This window comes from Parasteatoda tepidariorum, chromosome 3 (genome assembly GCF_982258835.1).
Source record: "Parasteatoda tepidariorum strain Cologne lab strain chromosome 3, Ptep-v5.0, whole genome shotgun sequence".
In the NCBI taxonomy this organism is placed as follows: Eukaryota; Metazoa; Arthropoda; class Arachnida; order Araneae; family Theridiidae; genus Parasteatoda; species Parasteatoda tepidariorum.
Window position 1 is genome coordinate 42,897,325 of NC_141757.1, and position 27,019 is coordinate 42,924,343.

At 26.7% G+C, this 27,019-nt stretch overlaps 1 protein-coding gene across 1 annotated transcript in view; it reads left to right on the forward strand.

Moving 5' to 3' along the window:
- Positions 1–6,217: 6,217 nt before the first annotated feature.
- LOC107444693 (alpha-2Db adrenergic receptor-like) overlaps positions 6,218–27,019 on the forward strand; it is a 192,585-nt gene continuing 171,783 nt past the window's right edge. The window contains exon 1 of the mRNA XM_016058909.4: positions 6,218–7,120. The gene's annotated coding sequence lies outside the window, so the exon portion shown is untranslated. The remainder of the gene's footprint in view (positions 7,121–27,019) is intronic.

Consider the following 27,019-nt stretch of genomic DNA (forward strand, 5'->3'; position numbering starts at 1 on the left):
GCTTTTCGTGCAACAATAAATCTTATGGCTTCTTGTTATAGTATGGTATAAATAGAAATCTACATTTAATGATAGGAAAATTTTAAGAGCGAAAAAAATCTCTCAAATCATAATTAAAGTATGAATAAATATTGTACTTTCAAAAACATCATAAATCAGAAATTTAGGAATTATTCAAATTTTTTATTAATTTATTTAAACTTGCGAACTAAAAAAAATAAGCAAAAATTTGCATGCCTTTCAATGTGAACAATTCTGGATTATTATTAAATAAAATAATGCATACTTATTAAAATAAGCTAATACATAAATTTTTTTTGAAGAACAGAATTTTATTCACGTGTGGAAAGAGTTTTCGCTCGCTTAAAAAGTTTTGAAGAAGTTGGGAACATTTTTTCAGATTGTGGTTTGACAGTTAAGAATCCAAAAAAGTTGAAAAAAGGTATGTCAATTCAGAGTAATTTTTTGTCTGATTTCTTTGATCTGACTTCATCGTCTGCATTAATTAATTAACATATTTAAATTTAATTTCTCAAACCCTTAAGATTGATTTCTTGTGCGTAAAATCCACTGATTAGATCAAAAGTTGTTTGAGGTATTCCTCAACAATTTGCGTAATGAATGCGATAAATAGAAATAGTAATATTAGAACATTTAAGTTTATATTTACACTTATTTCAATTAACAATACAATTTTGATTTGAATATTCTGACCTAATTAAAATAATATAAACAAATTATTATATTCGATATTTTAACATCAAACTAATTTTTAGAGCATAAGTACGAAATATCCTCATAGAAAACACTATTTTTTAAAAAAAAACATTTATAAGAAATTGTAAATGCGCAGAAAGTATTTCAAAAAGTTCCGATTTTCTTTTGTATGCCCATGAGACATATTTTTTTTTCATTTTTCCAAAAACACTTATATAAATTCACAGTTAAAATTATTATAAACGCTATTATTCTAAATCTTAACCATTTCAGATGTGCCTCAATTAAATAAAAAACATTTTCCAGTCAATAGCTATTTGAAAGAGTAATTAAATTTTAACTTAACAAGTTTAATTCAATCATGTGTATAAAGTTTAATTTCGCAGGTTTAACTTCGCAAAACTAAGTAAGTCTTGTTAAATTCATTTTACTAATACTATCAAATTTATCTTAAAATAATCAATCTTGAATGAATATATGTATACCCCAATTCCCGTGCTTTATTAATTGGAACACATCTTTAATTTGTACTTCAATGATAAATAATTAAAAAGAAGAATTTAACTTTTCTTGTAAAAAATATCTTTTCTAGGTAATATTTCTATCAATTGAAATAGTTTAAGGGAAACATTTCAAAAAGACTCTATAGTCAACCGAAGTATTATTTTGCTTAGAAAGCATCGTAGTAACATTTTTGAAAGTGAAGAACCACGTTTAGTGATACGTTTCTGAAATATTAAATATATTTCTATTATAATATAAGATGCTATTTGTTGCGTTAAAGAATCTTAAAATTATGCTTTATATTCTTTATACAGTGTCTTTATACTTTTTAACTACTTTTTATATAAATGGCTTATTAATATTATAGCAACACTAATTAGTTTATTTAACATTTATAAAAAAAATTTTATTACAATTTATCTCTTTAAATGTAGTTAAAAATACAATATTATAATTTCGAGACTAATGTGTTAATCATTCCGCAATGACTAACTAAAATTTCCATCAAGCTGATAGCTATCGAACTGAAACAAGCAGTGGTGGTTGATGGCATCACCGAGGACAGAGCCTCAATGCTTAAGAATGATATCTCAACAATTTCATTAAGTGATAGTGCAACTTTTTCTTACATTTCTTATTCTAATATATATTATTATTTTTTTTTATTTTAAGGAATTTAATGCTCTTCTACAAGCGCATAATATTTTATAAAAATAAAGCAAAAGTGGCGTAAAATTAAAAATAATCTAAATAACTAAAAATTAACTTAATTGTTTAAGTTTTCACAAAATTAACATTGAAAAAGAGTAATGTTTAAATAGTTATAATTTTCTCATAACTTATTTTAGTAACTTTTATCAAAAGTAGTCAGCGATAACGATGTCAACCAATTATTTAGCTGCATTTTTTTCCTCCCTCTGAAATTAAGGTGATGCAGAAATTCAAAATGTATTTTTTCTCATGAATAAAATTTCATAGATTCACATGGATTTTTTAAAATAAAAATATCATATCTTACAAGCAACTAAAACTCATTATATCATGAAGTTTGGGAAACAATTATAAAAGTTATTCTGAATTTAAATTGTCTTCAAATTAAAAATCGGGTTTTTTGATTGAATATAAGTTATATAAATTTCATGTAAGTACACTTAAAATATAACTAAGTGAAAAAAATAGGAAATTTTAAAGTTAGTACTTCTTAAAAACCAATAGCAAATAAATCCAAAGTTAAATGGGAATTTATGAAATTATAATATAAATAAATAAAAGCTGTTTAGATTAAACCATAATATTTTGTATTATATAAACAAATCACTTTTTAAAGTTTTGAAATTTTCAAAAAAATTTAACAAAAGTTTTATGGACCATTTTTGTATACTTTTTAAATGATGAAGCAGTTCAATTCACAAGAATCCATATATTTTTTAAAAGTTCAAAAATATGTCTCTTTATGAAATACATGTTGAATAACAGGTTGTTTTTCATTTTCGCGTGGAAGAAAAATCAAAGCAGTTTAGGAAAACACGCATGTTTACAATATTATGTTTTTACATCTGATTTCATATTAATGATTGGCCCAGATCCATTAAGATATTAAGCATCCTATTATTACAACGCAAAGCATGAAAATAAATATTTACATATATGCTAAGAAATATGCATAGATAACGTAGTACTTGAAAGCTCCATTATTATTCAAGGTGATTGGTTTTCACTTAGACAAATATAGATTTCCAAATTACACTTAATAGTCTTTTTCAAATTAGTTTATCTTAAAAATATCTATCCCCTTTTCAAATAATAGAGTACCAAAATAATATACCTCTAACTAGTTAAAAGGACAGCGTATAAATTTACATGCAAATTAATCAAAAACGTACTAAATTACCAATCAAAATTCTTTCAAATATTACAAAGTGTTGACATAAAGCATAAAATAATATTTTTACTAGTACATGTTTTGAAAAGTCAAATAATGAAATTGTTAGAGCATAAGACACTATAGCTATTTCTGTAGAAATGTTTGACTAAATTTTTGTAGAAATCTTAATATTTAATCTTTGGAAGTTAATATAAAATTTTTAGAAATTAGTGCGTAGAGCTTACAATGATATTCTCAAAGATTTTTGTTTGAGCATTTAAATTTTAATTCAGAGAAATTTATCTCAAATAAAACATGTCACATTTACCTTATTAACTAACTAAATAAAAAGTACTCCAATTTACATTTTATAAATATCTCTTAATAGTTAAAATATTTGCTTTCAAAAAGTCAACCGAAAAATTGTAGTCGAGAAAATGTTTAGTAATAATAAATATCTCTTAATAGGTAAAATATTTGCTTTCAAAAAGTCAACCGAAAAATTGTAGTCGAGAAAATGTTTAGTCTAATTATTTATAAAAGTACTTAATTCAATAGTTTCTAGAAAATCATTCAATATTGTACAAAGCTATCCTCTTTTTCTTTGGAAAAGTTATATACTATTTAATTCGAAAATTGTGATTGAACATTTACATTAGATTATCAAACTTAACTTAGAATCTTGCATGTTAATATTCCAATTAATAATTTGATATTATAAAAACAAAATGTCTCGTATATTACATTCTTAAGTTAAACAATAACGTTAATGCTTCTTTTAAAGATGTATCAAATTGAAAATATTATTTTGTCTATAAATATTATTTTGTATTAATTTGAATGCTTCAAAACTATATATTTTGAAAACAATTTACACTATCTTTTACTAGTATCAAATACATAATTGGGTTGCAATTTAAAAAGTTTTTTTTTGTTTGTTTTCGCTTTCATAAAAGTTTATTTACATTATTTGCAAGAGTTAAACTAATTGTATTTCTAATTATAGGCGAGTAAATATTTAATTAATGTAGACTTATTTTTTGACACCGAAGAATATCAAAAAATATAACATTGTCTCGAAAATGAGCTAGACATTATAATTAAATTCTATTATAATTTTTTAATATTTACATCAAATGCAATTTTTAGAGTAAAAAAGGAGGATTGATATTTTTTATTGAATGTAAATTCATTTTGCTATTGGTCTTGCATAAATGAAAAACATAATTTCATTTTAATTAAATAAACATAGAAAGTATGTTTTACTTAGTGTATGTATTTTTAGAAAATGAGGATAAGTATATTTTATTAGGAATCATGGCAATTAATTTTCATTCATTATCAAAGCATACCATTCTACTATTCTTATTGTAATGTTTATGACCATATAAAAGCAAACTTTTTAAAAACAGCAATTTAATAGAATGCTGTAATATATAAATAAACCGGCATGATTTTCTTATAAAAGGATGCCATCACAACAGTCTTAATAAAATTGTTGGTTTGAAAATTTGCTTTCATAATGGCACGGAATATTTAAATTTAGTTTTATTATCTAAAAAGAAGTACATATGGTTACTGTGAGTAAAACATATGTTTATTTTGATTAATTTATGCACTTTTATAAGAGATTTAATTATAATTTTATAGGCATTATGGCAATGAATGTTTTTTTTAAAAAAAAACCATACAATTTCACTATTCTAATTTCAATGTCGTTGTTTATACAGCACTTTCTAAGAAAAAGAACCCTTTTTAGTTATTAGTTTTCTTTCAACTAATCAAATATGATGCACTACATTAAAATAAATCAAAAATATAAACGATCACCCTCTAAAGAACTCATAATTATTCAAATTTAGTTCAAATGGTAAATAGTTCTTTAAGGAAACATCTTAAAGTTTCTTTTCCCACAGTAAGCTTTCAATAAATTTAAAATATTAGCGAATTTATTTTACGAAAATAAACGGAATTATTCATCATTATTTTGTTTGAAGAAGAAAGAAATTCAAAAATCTCTCTAAGTGTACGTTTATACTGGCCAATTTCTGTCTAAATTTGCATGAAATATAACATTTCACACAAACAAAATATACAAAACTAACAGATTTTTTCTTTCCATTGAGACTGGATGCAAATACAAGAATTCTCTAAATGATGCAAAAAGTTTTATTCGAATGCAAACTATAGCATTTGATTTATTTTATAAAGTTAGAATTTCTTTCTATTTTTTATTTAACTATCCAATTTTTTTTCTAATATGACCAAAAATAATGCTGTGCTTTTAAACAAATAAGGATATGAAAATTTTCAGTTTTTAAAGATCTAGTAAAGAAGATTTTGTGTTGTATTCGTATACTAATTTTTTTTCAATTCATTTTATAAGCTTCCAATATTATGATAATCTCACTTTTTTTTTAAAAGAGAGTAAATAAAAAAAATATCCATGGCAGTTTTGCTTATGAAAGATCTAAAAAGAGTAAAATGTGAATCTAAAATAAAAATCTGATAATTTTTGTCTAAACCTGCATAAAAACACATTTCACACAAACAAATAAATAAAACTTACAGTTTTCCCTCGCCTTTGAGACTGAATGTGGGACTCAAATACTCGATACTCGAAAAGAGGCATTGCGTCAAAGGCATTAAAGCTGGCGGCAGTGAACTCCTACTATGAACTAGAATTTTTAATTTTTATTTTTTTATTTCATTTATGCATTTATTTTATTTTCCATACCTAATCGAAACTAATTCTGTACTTTAAAACAAAAGTGATAAACTCGACTAGTCTCTAAAAATCTGATCATTTTTAAAAAAGCAGTTAAACTGGTTAAACGTACTTTACTTTCACCTATACACCTGTGACTTATTTATTTTATTTTAGTAACTTCCAAAACATTAAAATCGTTGGGAACAATATTTTAAAGGAAGTAAATAAAATTATTGATGGCAATTTTGTATGAACAAAAAACATTTGTAAAAAAATATGCGAGTAAATTTTTATACTAGACTGTTTGTGACCATTCTTACATGAGAAATTAAGTTTCGCACAAACAAAATAAACAAAAATAACAGTTTTCCCTCGCCATTGAGACTGAATGCGGGACGCGAATTCTCTAAAAGAGGCAATGGGTCCTGATCTAAAACAGGCGACGGCAATGGACCAGAGGCGCTCTTACCGCATATTCGGAGGAATCGGATCGATGGAGAATGACGTAGTCCATGCCCATGTCCCGACCTTCCTCCACCGGCAAGGATTCAGAACTGCTCCGAACGGCAAAGTTGCCGGCAACTGAAGACTCTTGGTCTTCCTCTTCTGCTTTTTATCGGTTACTCTGACTGCAACTTTTTTAAAGTCTGCATTATTTTTTTTTTTAAAAAGTGTGTTATTAAATTTACTATCATTGCTGGATCAATGTGTTTTTAAACTTTAGTTTTCGAATATTGAACTCTGAAAAATTAGCTGATGTGAATAAGTGATCATAAGAACATTGAAAAACTTTTTTAAGGTCCGTCAAGTTGTTCAGTTTCAAGAAAGTGCTACTTTATCAGCAAAACTTTGGGAATTTTATTCGGATACTATACAGATTGTTTGGTAATTTAACATGTTTGAAAAAAGGAGAAAGATATCTTACATGGGATGATTTTTCATATCTAAATCAGAAATTAAAGTTAATTACACTTTTTATTATTTCAAAAAAATTTGCAATTAGCATCTTTGTGAAAAAAAGGAAAATTAATCATCTTTATAATGGACATTTTATTTATTTTAAAAAATCAAATATAATTAACATTCATTAACAAAATAACATTTGTCTATCCAAGAAGAAATATATAAGTTTATTGATCATCAATTCTGAAGCTTTATGACTAACTTCAAAAAAAATGAATTGCAATATTTTCTACCGAAACTTGCTTTTGAAATGATTCTACAGCTTGGTATTTTTTACAAGAAAAGTGTTCTCGATTGTACAAAACGAGATGAACAGTTTTGCATTTGATTTTTGAGCTGAAACAAAATTTTGAAGATGAATGGTAAGATATATTTCATATTTATTAAAGAATATTTTTCAGTTGAAAGAAACAGCTCATTATTTTTAGCTTTGTATAGTGAACTGAAAATTTTACATGTATAGTGAACTTTGGGAAACTGAATGCGATCCGCACTACAACCAAAAACAGAAGAAGTAATAGAATTTAGAAGAAATAATAATTTGAAAACATTATTTGAGAAATCAAATTTATTTAAAAATAAACTTTTAGATATTTTTATTAGAAAATACTATATATTCTTTAAATCTCCACTTTTATTTATATACATTAAACGTATTTTGAAGATACTTGATGCTTTAAGACGAAATATAAAAATTACGTAAATGAAACTGAACTTATAATTCATGAGATTGAAATCCTAAACTTGAAAAAATGAATTTTAAATGTGAAATAGAAAACCTAATTATAAGGATTCTTACTTAAATTTAAAACAATGGGACTAATATAATTTAAAACTGAAATTTTTATATTGTTCCTTAAAAACATAATTTCAATGTAGTATTAAATAAATAGTGTAAAGTAATAGTATTATTAAATAATAGTAGTAATCTAGTATTAAAGTAGTAAGTATATAGTTGTAATGTAGTATTAAGTAATAGTATTAAATAAATAATACTATTTATTTAGTAAACAACCACGAAATAATTCCTCAGTAATGAAAAAGACTTTGAGATCAAATTGTAAGTTAGCTAACTATGGAATAAAAATTATTTAAGTTTCAGAAAAAAATGCTTGGTAACAATATAATGAGAGGAAAATAGAAATTAAAAACTCAACAGCAATACAAGCATCTACAGAGTTACAAATGCAAACGAAACTTTTTTTGCGTAATTATACTACACGTATGCTTATGAATAAGCTATGTCTATGGGTAATATTAAGACTTATATTTTTTAATAACATTATTTATGGAACAATCTCGAATTATTATTTAAAATTATTCAATTTAGTTTAATTGCATCAAATCCAGAATAAAATTTGGTTAACAAAAAGGAAAAAAAATCCTAGCAATAAAAATATATCCCAATGAAAATATTTATAATTATTTGTACTGTGCAACTTAGTTTTGTATAGCTTAAACTTAATCATTCATTTAGTGGCTGTTCGTGAGATACTGATTTGTTCCTTTAAGGAAATGACATTATTTTATTTCAAATAACCAGGAATGTGAACTGTACATATAACCAAATAAAATTAAATTTAACGTCGTGAATAATACTTCATTAAGACATTTATTTGGAAACATGAGATTAAAATTTATAGAAATTCTATATCAAATAGAAACTGTTTATTACGTGATATTTTAGTTAATATGTCGGAAGAATATTATTCATAATGAATTTTAACATAATTACGGAATATTTTTACTTTTTTAATGAAAACAAGTACATATGTAAGGATAATAATATTTGCATATGTAATGTATTAATTGAAAATATATAGAAATGCAAGTATGTATCTCTTTTTCGACTTTCAATTATACAATATATATATATATATATATATATATATATATATATATATATATATATATATATATATATATATATATATATATATATATATATATATATATATATAAATTAAATTGTAATAATTATAATGAAACAAAAGAAAATAATGTGTTAAAATTTTCATTTCTGTTGTGTATTGTAGCTGTAACCTGAAATTTGAATACATTATTGTAAATGGGACGATTTCAGGGCTTGTTTGTTTCTTATAATCAATTTTATTAAAATATCTTAAGTTGCAGCAATTGAACAATATATATTTTTATGATTCAAGAAATAAGCAATTGTTGTAGATGAATAAGATGATAAGCTTTAAAAAAAATCAAATCAGAAAAGTTTTATAATCTCGATAAGAAGTGATGTTTTCTGAATTATAAAAATATCCATTTATTTCTTTTGATTCAAACTAATTTGGGCCAAATATAATTTATTTAATTTTGTCATTATTTTTTTAATTGGTGGAAATTTCTTACATGATTTGGAACTTAAATTGCACTTGACTTGAAAATTTAATTAAATAAGTTTTGGCGATTTTAATTAGGCATGATTTAGAAACATTGATATATTTTTTTATAATATATTAAAACGAGATTGCTTTTTAAGAACAAAACACCTAACAATTATTTTATATAAATATGGGAATAATATTTATAATATGAAAAAAACCGGATTCAGTTACGAAAATTGGTATTATTGGATCAAAAAAAATAGTTCATTATTGAACGATGAAATTTGCTCTAAATTAATTGATATTTTTTTACTAAATAATAATTTATATAGTTTCAAAAAAGAAAGCTTTTAATTGTCATAGAGAGTTTTGATACATGAAAAAGTTTTAAAGCAACTGTAGGAATTGACTAAATTGTTTTCCTTACTATAACATAACTATGTTTCTTATCAATACTTATTATATATTTTAATTGAAGTTTCATAGTTTATACTGATTATTCAGGGTAGTTTTCCTAGTTAACCTATCATTGCAACCGTTTATTATTGTGTAATCAAAATATATATTCTGTAATTATGTAATAGTTACTCAAGATTTAATTTTAAAATCTTTTCATGGATTCAAAATATTGGTTTGTTTTCAGTTGGTCTTTAAAAAATTGTAGAACAAAAACAGTACATTGAACTTTCAAATTAACCATCTTAGGAAGAATGAAGTTTTACACTACAAATATCACATACATAAAACATAGCACTAAGCGCACCACATGCATGAACATAATATTTAGAAAAGCTAATTGTGAAGTAAAATAAAAGTATTAGCAATTAAAAAGATATAGAATTACAGGTTTGCTTCGAATAATTCCTTATTCTGTTTTATAGTTCGTTGAATATGATCCAGTTCCTAAACTAAAACTAAACTCAGTGGCACGACAGCCCATAGAGGGCCAAGGCCTATTGTGCCCATCTCAGTATTCTTGACCTAAATCTTGTATTCTCAGTATTCTTGACCTATGGGGTGCAGGAGCAGTCAGCCGAACACGGAATCCCCAGTGTTTAGCTCCCAAGCATGCTTGGGAATCAAACAGAACCAGTTCCATCTTTTAGTATTTAAATTAGGTTAAATTTAATACTAAATTATAGACTTACTTAATTAATTTGAAAATGCATAAAATGCTTACGACTATTGATTTCATTAAGGATTTTTTTTCTAATAACAATTTGAGCTTTCCCTTAATTGATCTTTATACACAAATATTAATTAAATACAAGGGAAGTTTGTTTCTCTTAGATTTAGAATTAATCTTCTCGAGAAACGTTTGCAGTAAAGCGTAATTTCAGCTCGTTATTTTCTAATTAGGAATAACATTATGTCAACATATCATCATTACGTGTTGGCCATCGAGTTTTCTCCCGACCGATTCGAGAAGTACACGAAATGAGTTTCTACTGTTCAGACATTAAAGAATGGCACTGTTAACCCATTGATATCGTCCGTCGTTAACATAAAATTATTCAGCTATTGTAACGACAATTTAAGCCTTGGTTTAGTTCGACGCCTGGAAGTTCCATACGAGCTAAACAACTAATTCTAAATATATTTCGACATACTTCATTTTATAAAAGTCACGAATTTTTATCTGCTTCAAAAGAGTACACATTTTCTCTTATATTTATCAAGAAAAACTTTTTGATATTAATGTTATTTTGTCTAAGAAGACATAATTAATAGTTACAAGATTTTTTTAATTAATTCGGAAAAGATTGAGTAATGTACATTCCACCTTGTATATTTATTTATTATTTGTTCTACTAATTTTACAAAATTAAAAATAAGCATTGTTGGAAAATAATATATATATATATATATATATATATATATATATATATATATATATATATATATATATATATATATATATATATATATATATATATATATATATATATATATATATATATATATATATATATATATATATATATACATTATTGTATTGATATATTTTGCTTTGACTATATAGATACAATATTAGAAAGCACTCCTTTTTGCGGATATGATCGTGTGAGCTGATGAAAAGATTATCTTTTATTTTCCGGATTTTTATTCATTTTTTTGGATTTTTGTTCTCTCCAGTTTCTTGTTATTTATATTACTATTTGTCTCTCCCCTTTTTCTTTCATTGTTCTGTAATTTTTTCCACGTTTTCCCAACATTTTAAACTTATTTTATGAGTTCTATTTACTTGCAGCTTATGCGCAGTAAATAAAACTTATTATTGTCTTTCTTAATTTTCTTCGTGTTTTTTTCCATATATATATATATATATATATATATATATATATATATATATATATATATATATATATATATATATATATAATAAAATGTGGGACAAATGTGGATAAATATAATAAATAAAAAGTGTGGTAACACATCAACAACCAACAGCACCACCACATAGCCCGCAAAGGCTAGTGCATTTTGTGTATTAATTCTGCTGATGTGTTACAAAAATTTTTATTGTTACTTTTCTTTGGATTTACTTAACATATTGTTTTCTTTGTCCCATATTTCATAACATTTCTACTCGAATTCTGCTATTTATATCTTTCTAATCATAAAAAGGTTATCATAATTTTTAAGGATTTTTACCACCAGATGCTTTAAAGCTCAAACGATGTCTTTTTTATTGTTAGTTGTAATCGTTTGCCTCTTTTTTCTAAATAAACTAAAGTACTCGTTTTTCTGATAACAAATTAAAATACGATAAGTTTGTTTTTTTATACATAAGTTTCAAATTTCCATGACTTACTATTAATCTTCTTTAATCTAGTTGCAGCTTGGATCACTTTAAGCACATTTAAATGTAGTTTCAAATTAGGTGACTTTACATTCAATTCATTTATATGATTTATTTGAATTATCTAATAACTAAATCAAAAGATCTAATAGATACAATTCTCTTGAAGCACTACAGGCCAAAATAATCCATTGAAGGCAAAGTCTAAAGCTTCCATTTAAAGTCAAGGAATTTACAATCTGGTGTTGTCAACAAGGCAATTCAATTAAAGCACACATTCATTTCAGATCATGGCAATCAAATGTGTTTCAGATATTGCTTGTATAACAGTGGTTAGCCAATCAAATATATCCTTCATTAAGTCTTGTATAAGATTGGAATTCGACACCTTTTGAATTATGTTTGAATCAGACAGTACTGCAATTCTAAGAATTATATTGTAATTGATTTGAGTATCAAGTTGATTATGTTTGAATTTCTAAAATTATATCTATTATTAGCCTTAATAGAATTTCATTTAAGTATGTTTAGGTTTAAAAGTTTTAACCTTTTATTCAATTGTTGATTTACTCCTTAATTCAGATAGGGTTATAATTCTTTTCATGTAATGACATTATTTAAGTGATTTAGCTTGCTTATTTTCTAAAAACTTAATTTATGATGTTGTAAATAATTTTTTAAAGTCATTGAAATCTACATAAATGAATTATTTTTAGCGAAATGAGATTAAAAATTTAATAAAGAATTATTTACTAATTAAGGAAAAAAATTAGGATTGCACTATAAATAATTTTAGAAGTTTTTAGGTAAATATGCAGATTCGACAGCACTTGGATACAGCTATAAAAAGATAGATTTTTGTTATACTTTACAATGATGGGAATCTGTGCATCTATATTAAAAATGTACATGAATAAGTGGTGAAGCTTTAAAAAAGCATGAACTCGTACTTTTGGCTTCGTTTTAATGTAGATTCCTATGGAAAGCAAATATCAGCAGGTGTAATTTGCTTAGAAATTAGGACCCACGAATCGTAAAACACGGTTCCCTGTAGAACACCGAAGTAAAGCATCATTGGCTGCGGTCAGAGTGGGAGTTGGTGACCCCTTCAATCAGGCTGCAGAGGGATAAAGGGTGGGCGGTATCGTTTCTCGCTAAACTCGTTTCAGGGCATTGGGAAACAAAACGGTGGAGACTTCCTCTTCACAAAGAATCAAAATTCTGATAGTATGACTTCGGATTATCCTCAGGAGAATGTTTCCAAGACCGTCGCCAATAGTCTATTGTGCGACTGAAGTGTGACGTAATCGAGCAACTAAAACTAGCTAAGAAAGTAATTTATATATTTTGTTAAAATATTAAAGTAACACTCATTTTAAAAGGCATTGGTTCTGCGAAGTTCATTAATAACGGTATATAATTTATAATTAATATTGAAATATTAAAAACAATATTTAAAAAAAATATTTAAAAGAATATATGATTCATAATTAATATCAAAATAATTTCTTCATTTTATTATTTATCTTATAGAAACAAATAAACTGAAATATAAACTAATGTATTCAGCTTATAAAATTATATTGTTGCACACACAAATGTAATTTAACCCTTTACGGCACAATTTCTCCAGCCTGGTATAAAAAAGTAATACCAACCCTTAAAAATATATAAATATTTGCCTTTAAATGTTCACCGCTTTTCTGCAACCATTGAGCTCTCGTATATTTCTTTACATACAACTCACCATACACGGCTTCAGTTACCTGTCTTAAGATTCCAATTAAAATTTGCTGCAGAGGTAAAATGTCAAACTAGTCAATGTGGGGAAAGCAAAAGTATAACAGGAAATTAAATATTTTTTATTTGTTTTTCAAACAATTAACCTTAATGGAAAGAATTTCAATTCATACAGTATAAAACTGCATGCATAAAAGAAATACTTAATATGTAGGCAAATTAAATATGAGAGTTTAAAAAACTACTGATATTTAATACACATAAAATTTAACAGTTTATTTATTTATTTTCTTTAATGTTTGATATTTATCAAAATTCACAATGTTCAATTTTAAAGTGTAAGAAAATCGCATGGAGTTCCATTTCTCTTTCGAAAATCCTCTCGGATTTCTATACATTCCCTTCTCTTTTGTTGGACAGAAAAGGAAGGAGAAAACGAACCTATAGTGGAAGACTGGAATTGCAAACAGAGAAAACAAAAGGAAGTGTAAAAACATCATCTAAGATCTAAGCAAATTAAATATGCGCATGAAAAAAAATTTTGCACATAAAAATTTTATATATTTATTTTATTTGCATGAAGTTATTTATTTATTTTATATTTTTGAATTTTTGATTATCAAAATCCATGAAAGAAATAGAATTTCAATTTCAAAGTGCAAAAAAAATTATGCAGAATGCGATTTATCTTTGAAAAATCCTCTCGGATTTTTGTCTATACTATTGCGTTTTTTCCCTTCTTTTTTTGGATAGAAGGAAAAGGAGAGAACAAAGAACTTATAGTGGAAGATTGGAAATGTAAACAAAAATAAGGAATAAATTAAAAGGAAGTGTAAACGAAATTATTTAGTAAGCAAACACATTAAATTTAAGTGGAAGAAAATTGTTTGCATTTATAAATACACGGATCTATGTTTTTTTCCAATTTTTGATTATCAAAATTCCTGAGAGAAACACAATTGCAATTTCGAAGTGCAAGAAAATCATGTACAGCTCTGTTTCTCTTTTGAAACTCCTCCTGTATTTCCATCCAAATTATTGTTCTTTGTTCGAGACAAAAATTAGGGACAACACTGTAGAACATGGGAAATGAAAACAAAAATATCTAATTTGTAAACAAATTAAATATGCGTGCTAGAAAAATTTCGCGCATGAAAATAAACAATGTTAAATTTTTTAGATGTTTTTTAAGTTATTTTTACTATCAAAATCCATGCAATAAATAGAATTCCTATTTCAAAGAGGATGAAAATTATGCACATTCATGCTTTGAAAAATCCTTTTTTATCCACATTATTGTTTTTTGTTGCATAGACAAAAGCGAGAGTCAACACTGTATAACATTGGAATTATACACAAAAATACTTATTGCATAAACAAATTAAATATGTTAGTTTATTTTCATTTGAAAATAAACATTGGTAATTTTTTAATTGTCCTTTGTTTAATTTTTTTATTGTCAAAGTCCACGAAAGAAATAGAATTTCAATTTCGAAGTGGAAAAAAAAACCATGTAAAGCGCTTTTTATCTTTTGATAAATCCTCCCGGATTTTGATTCTCATTATTGTTTTTGTTAGATACACAGAAGCTGGGGACAACACTGAAGAACATTGGAACTGTAAACAAATTAAATGTGCATTGAAATATAATTCTACACAAAAGTAAACAGTGTTAATTTTTTGAGTTGTTATTTTTTAATTTTTTTATTATCAAAATCAACTAAAGAAATAGAATTCCTATTGCAAAGTGCAAGAAAATCTTGTACAGCGCTGTTCATCTTTTGAAAAATCCTCCCGGATTTCTATCCACATTATTGTTCTTTGTTGGATAGACAAAAGAGGGAGACAACAAAAGAGTTGAATCAAAGTTTAAACAAAGCCTGTTGTGTAATTCAGGGGAGTGAGGAACTGTTACAAAGACGAACTATTTCCCTCTTTGAAGCTATGTTTTTGGAAAACGTTTTAAAATTATTTATTGTTGAGAATTAAAGAAAAAAATATGTTATAGTATTATTTATTTTTAAAGATGAAAATAAAGATATCTCTTATTTGTATCGTGATTTAATGGTAAAAATACAATAAATTCGATAGTTGTAATTGATTTCTAATGGAATAAAAAAAGCAAATATTTGTTATGTTAGAATATGTTTTATGAAAGCAAATATGTTTTTATTAATTTTAAAATCTGCAAATTACGTAAGACATACACATTTTACTGTAAGTTTTGTGAATTCTTTTTCGCACAAATGCAGAATGCGCAACTAAGTCATCATCATTGTTTTCCTATTATAGTTTGATATTTAAGTACAGGTTTCTTATTTGAAAATTAATCTTATTGTAAAACAGTATACCTCAAATATCCTCATACCAGGCAAGGTTTTACGAATAGCAAATGGTATTACCTGCGTGAAAGTGAACAACAGGCGTAATTTGCTCCCCCATTAAGCTGATTTAGTCATTTTCCTTATTAACTTACGAATAATTTTACGAATATAGTGATAAACATTTTAAATATTTTTTTTATAAAAAGGTATAAGTATATTTTTAAAACAGAAATTTAAATTGTTGTTTCGAATTTTCATAATGGCGAAAAGTATTATATTTCGTTACTAAATTTTTCAGTGGTTTATTTTAAATAAAATTGACTATAATTAAATTTTTTTTCTTCCAATATTGTGTTAATTATTATTAACATTTTATAAAAATTTACATGCAAATTATTAACAATTTTTGAACATGAAAATTTTATATTTTTCCTCCAAGCTACTTCCTTAGGTATTTCCAGAAGGACAACTAAAATATGCATGCATGTTAAAAAATTTCTTCGGCTATCATTTCAGTAATGAGTTTTGTTATTTACATGCATGATGCTTAAAAGTACCTTGAATATGTAAATAAAGAACTTTTTAATTAAGTTTCAGCAATAATTGGTGTTTAATGAAGAGGAAATAAAAAAAATCTTTTCCAACATTTTGTTTGAGATCAAAGCAATTTTTTTGTCACTTAAAAAACTCAAATTTCATTTTTTCAAGTGAAAGAAAAAATCTCAATTTTGTAAGATTTTTTTAACCTTTAGCTCCCTTAAGACATTTCCAAAACGGAATACTATCGAAAATTTATTTAGGCTCTTTTTAAATGATGTAGAGTAATAAAGTATCGTATATCAAAAGACGACCGTGCATTTAAGATCAAAATATGAGCAGAAATATTAAAATTAAATTCAGCGAAAGCAGTAGGAAATGGATGATAAGTATTAAAATATAATTTCTTGCTCCTTCTTAAAAAATAACTCAGTTAGTAATTTTTGTTTATATTTTAAATACGCAGTACTTTTGACACACTAAACATATTATATATTTTGAAGGTTTTGAGAACAAAAAATTTAAAAAAAAGTAAAACCAAAACAACCAACCCATAATCCGTAAGAACAAATAAAACGAGTTTCATATCTTAAAAACTCCACGGTTTAAAAACTGCGGAAATAATAAAAATTAAGTTGTCAGTACTAAAATTTAAGACTTTTAAACACACAGCAAAACATTTAAAAAGTACTCTCGCTTTGCGAAATGATTACAGTTTAAAATTTCCTTCTGTTTATTAATATTAATGTAAGTGGACATTTTTTAAAAATAAAAATACATTAATAATATAGTTTATCTAATTTTCTTGGGAAAATAAGACTTACTGATGTTAGCATAAAATAATTGGATGCGGTTTGTGAACGCTTAGACTCACTTAAAATAAGACGACAAAATATCATATGACATTTCACCATTATATCTTTATTAACAAGCTTGATAATTTTATTAATAAGCATGCTTTGAAATACAATAAATACTGTCTTATTTAATGAAAATTCATCATCATGATATCGCAATTTAGATCAAAATCATTTGAAGTTAATTTTACTCAAATTCCCCCTTTAATCATCATTTTTCTTAAAAGGCGATCTACGCCACTCATCAGATACTTTGTTAATTATTTTATGCGATATGAGGTAGCCTAAGAATATAATTACACCTCATGTTTGTTATCAATCAGGATTAAATTAAAAACGGAAAAGAATGAGGAAAAATTTTCTAATAATTAACATGTCATTTTAATGAGAATGAGTTATATATATATATATATATATATATATATATATATATATATATATATATATATATATATATATATATTACTCATATATATATTGGCGTATTCTATGTCATATATTGCAAATCAAAGACATGTTTTCTGACATTTTAATAAAGACATAAACAACAGTGTAATTTGATGTTGGAAGTGTTATGTGTGACTTAAGCTAGGTGGGGAGTAAAATCTAATTTATCTAATTTTACATGTTTACCAACAATTACGTGTTAGTGAATTGCTGCTTATGACGCAATGTTTCAAGAGTATCGTTTGCTGTAAGATGAGCAATGCCTGTCTCAAAAAAATTCATATAATGCTTCCACACTCGCTGCTGGGTATCTTCTCGCGAACGAAGATCAAAATCATTAGTTAACGAAAAGAATTTATTATTTCAAGAGAACTCTTGAATAAAAGATTTAGAAATTCTTTTTTGATAAAAATAATGGTACTCACTTGTTGAGTATAAAATGCAATCCACCGGTTTCACAATTATAAAAAAAAATAACTTGTTTAGATGGTGTTAATTTGTTTTTGATACGATCCTCAACTCGTAAAAAAATTAATAAATAAATTCACGATCTCAATTAGCTTAGCTCATGGCAGGTAAACAGTTAGCTATTGTAAACGTGCTTAGTTTGTCCAGGAACGTTTCATTATAGACATTAGCGTTTCTTTATTAATTTAGGCAGCAAGGCTCACTATAACTACGATATTGATGTAAGTGAAGTGCTGCTTAGTATTCATCTTGATAAAAAAAAATCGAAAAGAACACTACTTCTTTGAAAAGGCAGCAGAAAAAAAAAGTTCATTGAACACCAAATCTGTAATATTTATTATTTAAATGAATAGTGTGCTGAAGACTATGATCACACGTATTTTGATGCCCATCTTTTCAATGCATGTGGCCATCTAACCCACATCCTTCAGTATATATCAGTTAGTTTGAAACTTAATTTCCAACTAGCTGATATATAAAGATATATTTGATGGATTTAGAAAAAAAAGTGCACGATATCATTTAAGTGAATTCGTAACTGCTTTTGTATTGCTTTGATATATTTTCGAACTTCCCTACACTGTAAAAACTGTGGGGTATTACACCAAAGAGCCATTAGATTATGACCACCGTGCTAATAACATGTAGGACCACATTTAGACCTCAAAATTGCTAGCACCCGCCGTGTCATTGACTCCATAAGGTGCTGATAGGTAGTCTGAGGTATCTGGTACCAAGCGCTCACCAACTGGTCCTGCAATTCTCTCACATTGCGAGGGGGCAGCATGGCAGCATGAATTTGGTTTTCCAAGTAGGACCACAAATGCTCTATTGGAGTAAGGTCAGGCGAATTTGGGGGCCAAGACATGACTTGAAAGTCACTGGAATGTTCCTCGACGATTCGACCCTTATGACATGGTGCATTATTCTGTTAGTAAACACCATCCCCTGCAGGAAAAACTGTTGCCATGAATGAGTGAACCTGGTCTGAAACTAAGTTCAAGTAGCTTACAGACGTCAGGGATTGTTCTATGAGGATTGTGGGTCCTAATGTGCCTCATGAAAACATTGTTCCTGAGCGAGAAACCATGAAAACCTGGGCGAGCTCATTGTTATAGATGGAGGGTAATCATAATGTGATAGCTCTTCGGTGTATCTCTCCGAATATGATGTTGAACAATCCAAACAATTGCGTGAAGGAACAATTTGTCAAAGGTTAACACCAAATTGGAACTTTCATATACGATTTAAAGAGATTAGTTTAAATTTAAACACTTAAAATTGAATAAGCTTACATCATACGTTTCACTTCAGAAAACACCAATGTTGGCGTGCTTTAGATTTTGTAAAGAAGTTTGCAATCTTGACCGAACTGGCGAGATTTCGCTGTTGTTTTTACCTTGAAGTTAACCAATAGAAAACTAAAGTTCGTCGTTGAAATATGCATGTGTGATTTTATATCTCTGAGAATTGGATTAAATGATTTTATAGAGCATAATTTCGATCCGCTTTGGTCCTCTTAAGCCAAGTTGTAATTTATTTTTATATTCTCTCCGTGCTACATGCATTCTTGATTTACAAACTACTTTTTTTTAAGAATTGGTTTATAAATACATTCTAAATTAATGATTGTTATTTTATTTTGTATTGTAAAATTTACTGTACTTACTGGGATATCATCTTATCGTACTGTAACTTTAAATTTTAGTGTAACTTAATAACGAAAATTATGGCCTTTACTTTACACCAAGTGGTATAAATTGGCATTGGGCATTGGTGTGTAGTGAAACACTAGATCCAAGAGTTAAATAAGTATATCACTTTGATGTAAAGTTGTTGCCCCCATCTTTTGGTGTTGAAGCAAAAAATTTTACAGTGTAGCTGAAAACTACAAACGTTATAAGACATACCTGTTGAAAAAAACTTTATTAAGTATATGCGTGTAATTAACTTGAAATATAATCATATGAAAACTAGAAAGATTATCAAGTCTGTGAATAAGATTAAAGTTTTACAATTCCACGTTTCTTATTTCTTAATAATTACAAACGGAATACAATAGAACTCATAATAAGAGCAAGAGAAGAACTATGAAAGCACACAGCAGACGTTAAATTATTATCTCAAAATGCATGAAATGTTCATGAAAATCATATTTTGGAATTTAATTGTGTTCTAAACGCAATAAAAATTTTGCATTTAATGATAACTTCATCAAATGTATATGAGGTGTTAATTTTTTTTTGCTAAATAAGTGGAAGTAAAGGCGTTATCAAGTTTGAAATTCAGGTAATCCCAATGGAAACACCACAACATTTAATTTTTAATGAGTATTAAAAGAATTCAATGAAACGCATATCATAAACGTTCGCAAAACACTATAATTATATGTTCGACAAATTATATGTTTTGGTGCATTTTATGTCAAGAATTTAGAGCAGTCTATGTTTTAGAAGTCTACATTTCGTGTTTCATTATGAACGTCTTTAATATTTACGTTTAGAGAAATATCAAAAAACGACGTCATAATAGGTGCAACGTAATATTAAAGTACAGTTTAAATAGATGAATAACATAACTCGATGTAAGTATTAAGGCAATTTACGTTGATTGCGGTCTGTTTCTTCAATTAAATGAAAATTTAGCCCTAAATTGCCGTCTAAACTGCAAAAATTAATAAGCATAAATTATTTTAATAGAATTTGGTAAATGTTTCGGTTTTTATTAACAACGTCTTAAAACGCCCAAATTATATCTCAATTTCCTTATTACCTATGCAGAAAAAAAAATTTCTCCTGTTCTATGGCCTCAAACGTACATAAGGTAGATAAACGTACACAAGGGTGCTTGTTCAGAAATATCCGGCATGCTTCCTAAAATTTGTAACGCAAATAAATATATAAGAAATGACGTCAATTTCTTTCCCTTTAATTCCCCCTAACAATAACTCATAATTTAAAACGAATTTATATTACTTTTTGAAATGAAAAAGCGTTTATTCTTAACTATTTAAACTAAATATGTGTCATTAACTTACATCTCACTAACTTTTTTTTTTAAAAAAAATCCCGTATTCAGAAGTCTGGCTTTGGAAGAAAAAAATTAACACACTGAAATTGTCGCTGGAATGGGTAATTCCTCATGTAGTTTTTTGGATTAATGTATTTATTGTAACGAGACATAAGGTATTATTAAATTAAAAGAGTTATTAAAACTAATATAAATTGGTGTAAAAGTACCACATATGACTATCTAAACTTTTAAAATGTTTTCCACAAGACAGAGTTTTTTTTCTACATTCCGTCTAGACCGCAGAAGCTATTAAACCAACTTCAGTTTGGTGTGCATGATATTATAAACAATCACAATTTAGGATGTAGCAAAATACTTTTTGAATCTTTAATTTTAAAATGTGTACGTGGTTTAACAATCGTGATATGAAAGTTGTTTAATTGCCACTTTTTGCTGTATTATAGAAAACTGAATTATTTTCAATTGGATAGAATTGAAGAAGACAAAAATGTGACGAGTGGTTTCTAAGGCAATTATTTCCAAATAGTGTTCCACCGCAACATAGTGTTCCTTGGAGAAGTTGATGGGGTGCCGAGGACTTAAATTTTCCGAGATTTAAGTTATTTTTTACATTTTTGAAAGGCATTTATTTATTTAGGTCCAATCAATAATCCTTTATTTACTTAATACTTTGGTTGACTATATCATATTATTTAAATTAAAATGCCATAAAATAGGTCAAATGACCTTTGAAATAGGACATTTTTTTTAGGAATTATTTTTTTTTTTGAATTTTTCAAATAACTTTTCAATAATTAATAATAATAATTTTAGTAATAACCGTGTATTATTAATATTTTTTATAAAACGCTTATTAACTATGAATTTATTAAATATTTCATTAGTATTTTCCATTGCGTTTTTCAAATCAAAGTAAAATAATCTAATTTATTGATAGCGAAATGCGTTTTCCTAATAGCTTTTTTCATAGTTTATAGCAGTTTTTTTAGCAGATATTTCAACGAAAACCACAGTTTGGCTTACGTAATTTATTTTCAGTTTAAGTTTATACAACGAAAAACAAATTTAAAACTAGACGAGATTCAGCTCCAAGAGTTCGAATTCAACTTTAGGATGTAAAATCTAAAACTAATATAAGATTATTCTGGTTTCTTTCGAAAGAAGGTTGATCATTTAGGGTTTTGTAGTAAAAAATAAATAAATAAAAATTGTTTAATCTCTTTTTTTTCGTTTTTTTGCAAAAGAATTCGAAGCATTCGTGATGCATGTTAAAACACTTTGTATGAGTTTCTGTAACTTCTTCAAGTTACATGCTCATAGAATATTTCCAGCAATTATTTTAGCACTGTAAAATTTCAGAAAAAAATAAAAAATAAAAAGGAGGAAGAAAAAGTTAGAAAGAAAGAAGAAAAAAAGTTGATTTATGAAAACGCTCGAAAGTGATCTCCCAAAGAAACAATACCTCATAATCAAAATTAAAGAAAATATTTTTTAAAGAAAAACAATAGCTCTAAGAAAAATTATTTTATAAAAGAGTATCACGCAATCATTATTATTTTTTTACATGAAGTTTAAAAAAACAATTTTTAAGACTCATAAAAAATGGAAAAACTCTCAAATAAAACTATTTTTTGCTACGTTCGAGGGAATTGAATGGTTTACAATCTAATTAAAGAAGAATAATTTCTTAAGGTTTCAATATGGATTATTAATTTTTTTCACAAAAATATTTTAAAATTTGAGCGGAATGTACGTTAAATAAATAAATAATAATCTTTAAAACTACTTCAAAATGTCTGCCTCGGAAAACAATTTTGAAAAGGTTTTTTCCCACTACATTCATGTTTTAAAAAATACAAAAAATAGAAAACAAAAGGCCAATTTGATAAACGCTCAAGAGTAATTCTCTTACACAATTGATTACAATCAAAATGAAAAAAAAATTTTTTTTGAAGAAAAAACTAGTTTTATAAAAAAAAAAATTTAAAAAAGGAAACGAGCAATCCTTTTATTTTTTTTCTCTTACTAAAATACAAACTAACAAACAGCTAGCCAAAAAATTAAGATTTCTACCATCACTTTATTTTTATAAAAAAATATAATGAATTATGCAAAGAATAAAAGAAACCAACGAAGTGTTTCCAGAAATTACTGAAAGAGGAAATTTAAACTGCAAAGAAAGGTTATTTTTGAGTGTTTTTGTAAAGGGAATTGCATATATATATATATATATATATATATATATATATATATATATATATATATATATATATATATATATATATATATATATATATATATATATATATATATATATATATATATATATATATATATATATATATATATATATATATATATATATATATATATATATATATATATATATATATATGGGTGATCCTCACGAAACATGACAGTTCACTGTCCCTTGCTCCAAGATCTAATACTATAATACTAAAAGAACTTTTTTTTTAAAAAATTAATAAATAAATAGCATTGCTGTTAGCATTTTAAACTGACTTTGCACTAGCATTGACTGTTTTGAATACTTAAAAAATTTCATTGAATATCAAAATATCATTTTCCTGGCATGTCCCAAAACAATATTTCCAATAATAACTAGCTTCAAAACTTCCCATACATTTTCAAAATCTAATTTTTTTATCCCAACCTATGTAAGCATTTCTAGAATATACGCAGAGGGTATTATTTACTAAAACTTCGTTCAAAATAATTTTTTCTGACAATAATTTGCTTGTCCCATGAAAATCTGTCATTTTCCTGGCTACTAAGTGATTTATAACAAAAATAGACGGCGCCAGCAATCTATATCTTATGCTAATAGATTGATTAGATACCCTCCTATCTGAACATGTCTTGTTGCATGAATATAGAACCAATTTTCTGGCTCAAAATCTATTCCAAAAAATTTTTCAAGGTGAGTAGATTTTTATGTTGTCATTTTCCTGACTTCTTGAAATCATTAATAACGTAAACTACATAGATTTTTCTGAGTTATTTTAAGAAATCCTGTTGTTTTCTGCAAAATATAAACGTCTTTGGCCAAAATATTAAATTAAAGTAAAGTTTTATGCTATAAAATGGCGAATTTGTCATTATCCTGGCTGTCATTTTCCTGGCTTATGAATGCCAGGACATTGAAGTGTTACCAGAAATTCTTTTTAACTGCTAATACTGTAAACAGGGAAAGCAAATATTAACCTAATACCAAGTTTATGTATGATTGTAATATGCTTGGATGTAATCAAAGTATTTTATTTATTTAATGATTGATTATTATGCACAATTTTATTCTATACATATCAGCAGTAAAAACTTTTTTGTTTCTTTCTACAGTGGATAAAAAGAATTAATTTAAGCAATTTATGGCCCATTTAACATAAAGGCTTAGGCTGAGTTACTTACTGTAAACTTAAAATGACTGTTTTTTAAACTTCAAAGGTAATATGCCATTGTCTTGGCAGTCAAGATTTGGTGAATTTCCATTTTATTTATTTTTTTTTATCGAGCAAATGTCCATAAACTACAAACTGTAAGATATTAATAAGTGTTGCTAAAGAAGTATGAAAAAAAATTTAGAACATTTTGAAGACTTTAAATTTGAAGAAATTTTTTGGTCCGAATTGTCATGTTTCGGGAGAATCACCCATATATATATATATATAATAGTGCTTATTTGTTTCAATACGACGGTGTGTAGCTTTCAGAAACCAGGATCATTCTAAAAAAAGAGATTTTTCAAAGTGATTTTTACAAGAGAAAAATAATAATGGAGAGAGAGGACAGTGTCAGTGATAGCGTACTTGTCTCCCAATGAAGCAGCTTCAAGTTCAACTCCAGGGCAAGACTGACAGATTCATAAACTTCTTTTGATACGCAAAAACCACAGACAAACGTAAAAGACCCAAATTTTTAGAGATATTACGGGTTAGAACCATTTTGCTATCAACCAATTACACAATTTTTCCTCTCCATCTGTTGCAAATGTTGTTAGTTATATGAAAATACTCCACGCAGGTCAGTTTCCTTTGATTATTGACTGACTAGTCTTCTGGTTTGGATTCAAAATTACAAGTCTATGCAATTTGACATTAATTGTGTAGGTTTTATATGAGTTAGCTGCTCAACACCAGTTATAAGACAAAGGACATATCAGAAAGGAGTAATTGTTAAAACATTCATATTAGATCCATGCTAGCCACCATAATCTCTTGGTTTCTGTTTAAACTTAACATAAGTCATACTTTTAATGTAATTCGCTAATTTTAACAAAATAACCATATTAAAAGCATTATTTTGTAATGATCCATTTAAATTTCACGAAAATTTTAATGGTTCATTCGAGTTTTAAAACAAGATGCACTAATGTTTTTAATGTATATAGATTTTAACTTTTACTCTTTGAACAATGTTCTCGAATCTACAAACTGGTCCAACACTGTTTTTTTTAGAAAAATGTACCAAGAGTTATCTATCCTAAAAAAATTTGAATGCTTTTATTCAGTTTTCAGAGAGAAAGCAAACCATTTCCCTGAAGAAAATAAACAGAAAGATACAAAAATGTCTGTCGTATAAGTTAAGACTTCTAATAGTCAAATGTTTAATGTAGGAATTCCAATAGTCTAGTACAGAAATTCGTCCGAAATGCGCAGACATATTAAGCTGTAAAATATTTACTTGGTTCGAGAAAAGGAAGAAAAAAAAAGAAGCACATTACCTGAAAAGAGGGTCATAAAAGTACCCCATTTTTTTTAAATAACCGCATCCAACTTAAGTTCAATTCAGCTATACAACTAAACAACTTCAGATCCCTAACAAAAAAATCAAACTATATTTATGTGAAAGTTTTGAAATGCACTTAATCTGAGATCGGCGTCTTCAGGCGAAACCTTGACCCTTATGCTCGATTACTCACACCTTCGACTCATTGCTGGATAGTGAAAAGAAGAGAAAAAAGAAGAAGAAAAAATTCACCTTTCCTAGCTTTTACTTTTCAAATATAAACGAAGGCTCTTCCCTTCCTGCCATACAACAGAGCAAGCAGCACAATACCAGAACTTTTCATCTTTGGCTCCTGGAAAACTGGGGTTTGGAAAATCTCCCAGATCCTGGAATTCCAGAAGCAGACCTTTCCCTCTGAAGAAAAGGCTGGATTCGGAGAATAATATGGGGAGCCCACATTCCCGGAATACCTCAATGGGAGAGAATTCGGGAATTAATCTCACTTCGAGCAGGATGAGGCCATAAATCATAGTGCTGCCTCCCAAATTTTACTTAGAAGGGAATATGTGCAGGGTTTGAGGGGGAAGGGGGAAGCGATTAACTGCTGAATTTCCGTGCCTGTTGAATTGAGGAAGAGTAGTTAAGAAGTTCTTGTTTGAAGCCTGTAGGAAAGGGTGTCAAAAATAGAAAGTTGTAATCTACTGAAAGTAGAACAGGAAAAGAGGGATATTTCAGGAAATGCAGATACATTGTACAACTGTTTTCGGTAGAAAAGTTCTTTTAAAAAGTACGATAAGAATTTTAATGTTAGTTTCTGCTCTGCGTACGAAATATCCAGGAACCTTTGTTCTCGTTTATTTGAAGATTTTTAAAAGTATTTTCGGAGTTATAGTTATAAAAATATTAGTTAGAGAGCTAATCTAAAGCTCATTAAGGAGCATTAAATGAAAGAAGTTTGAATAATATG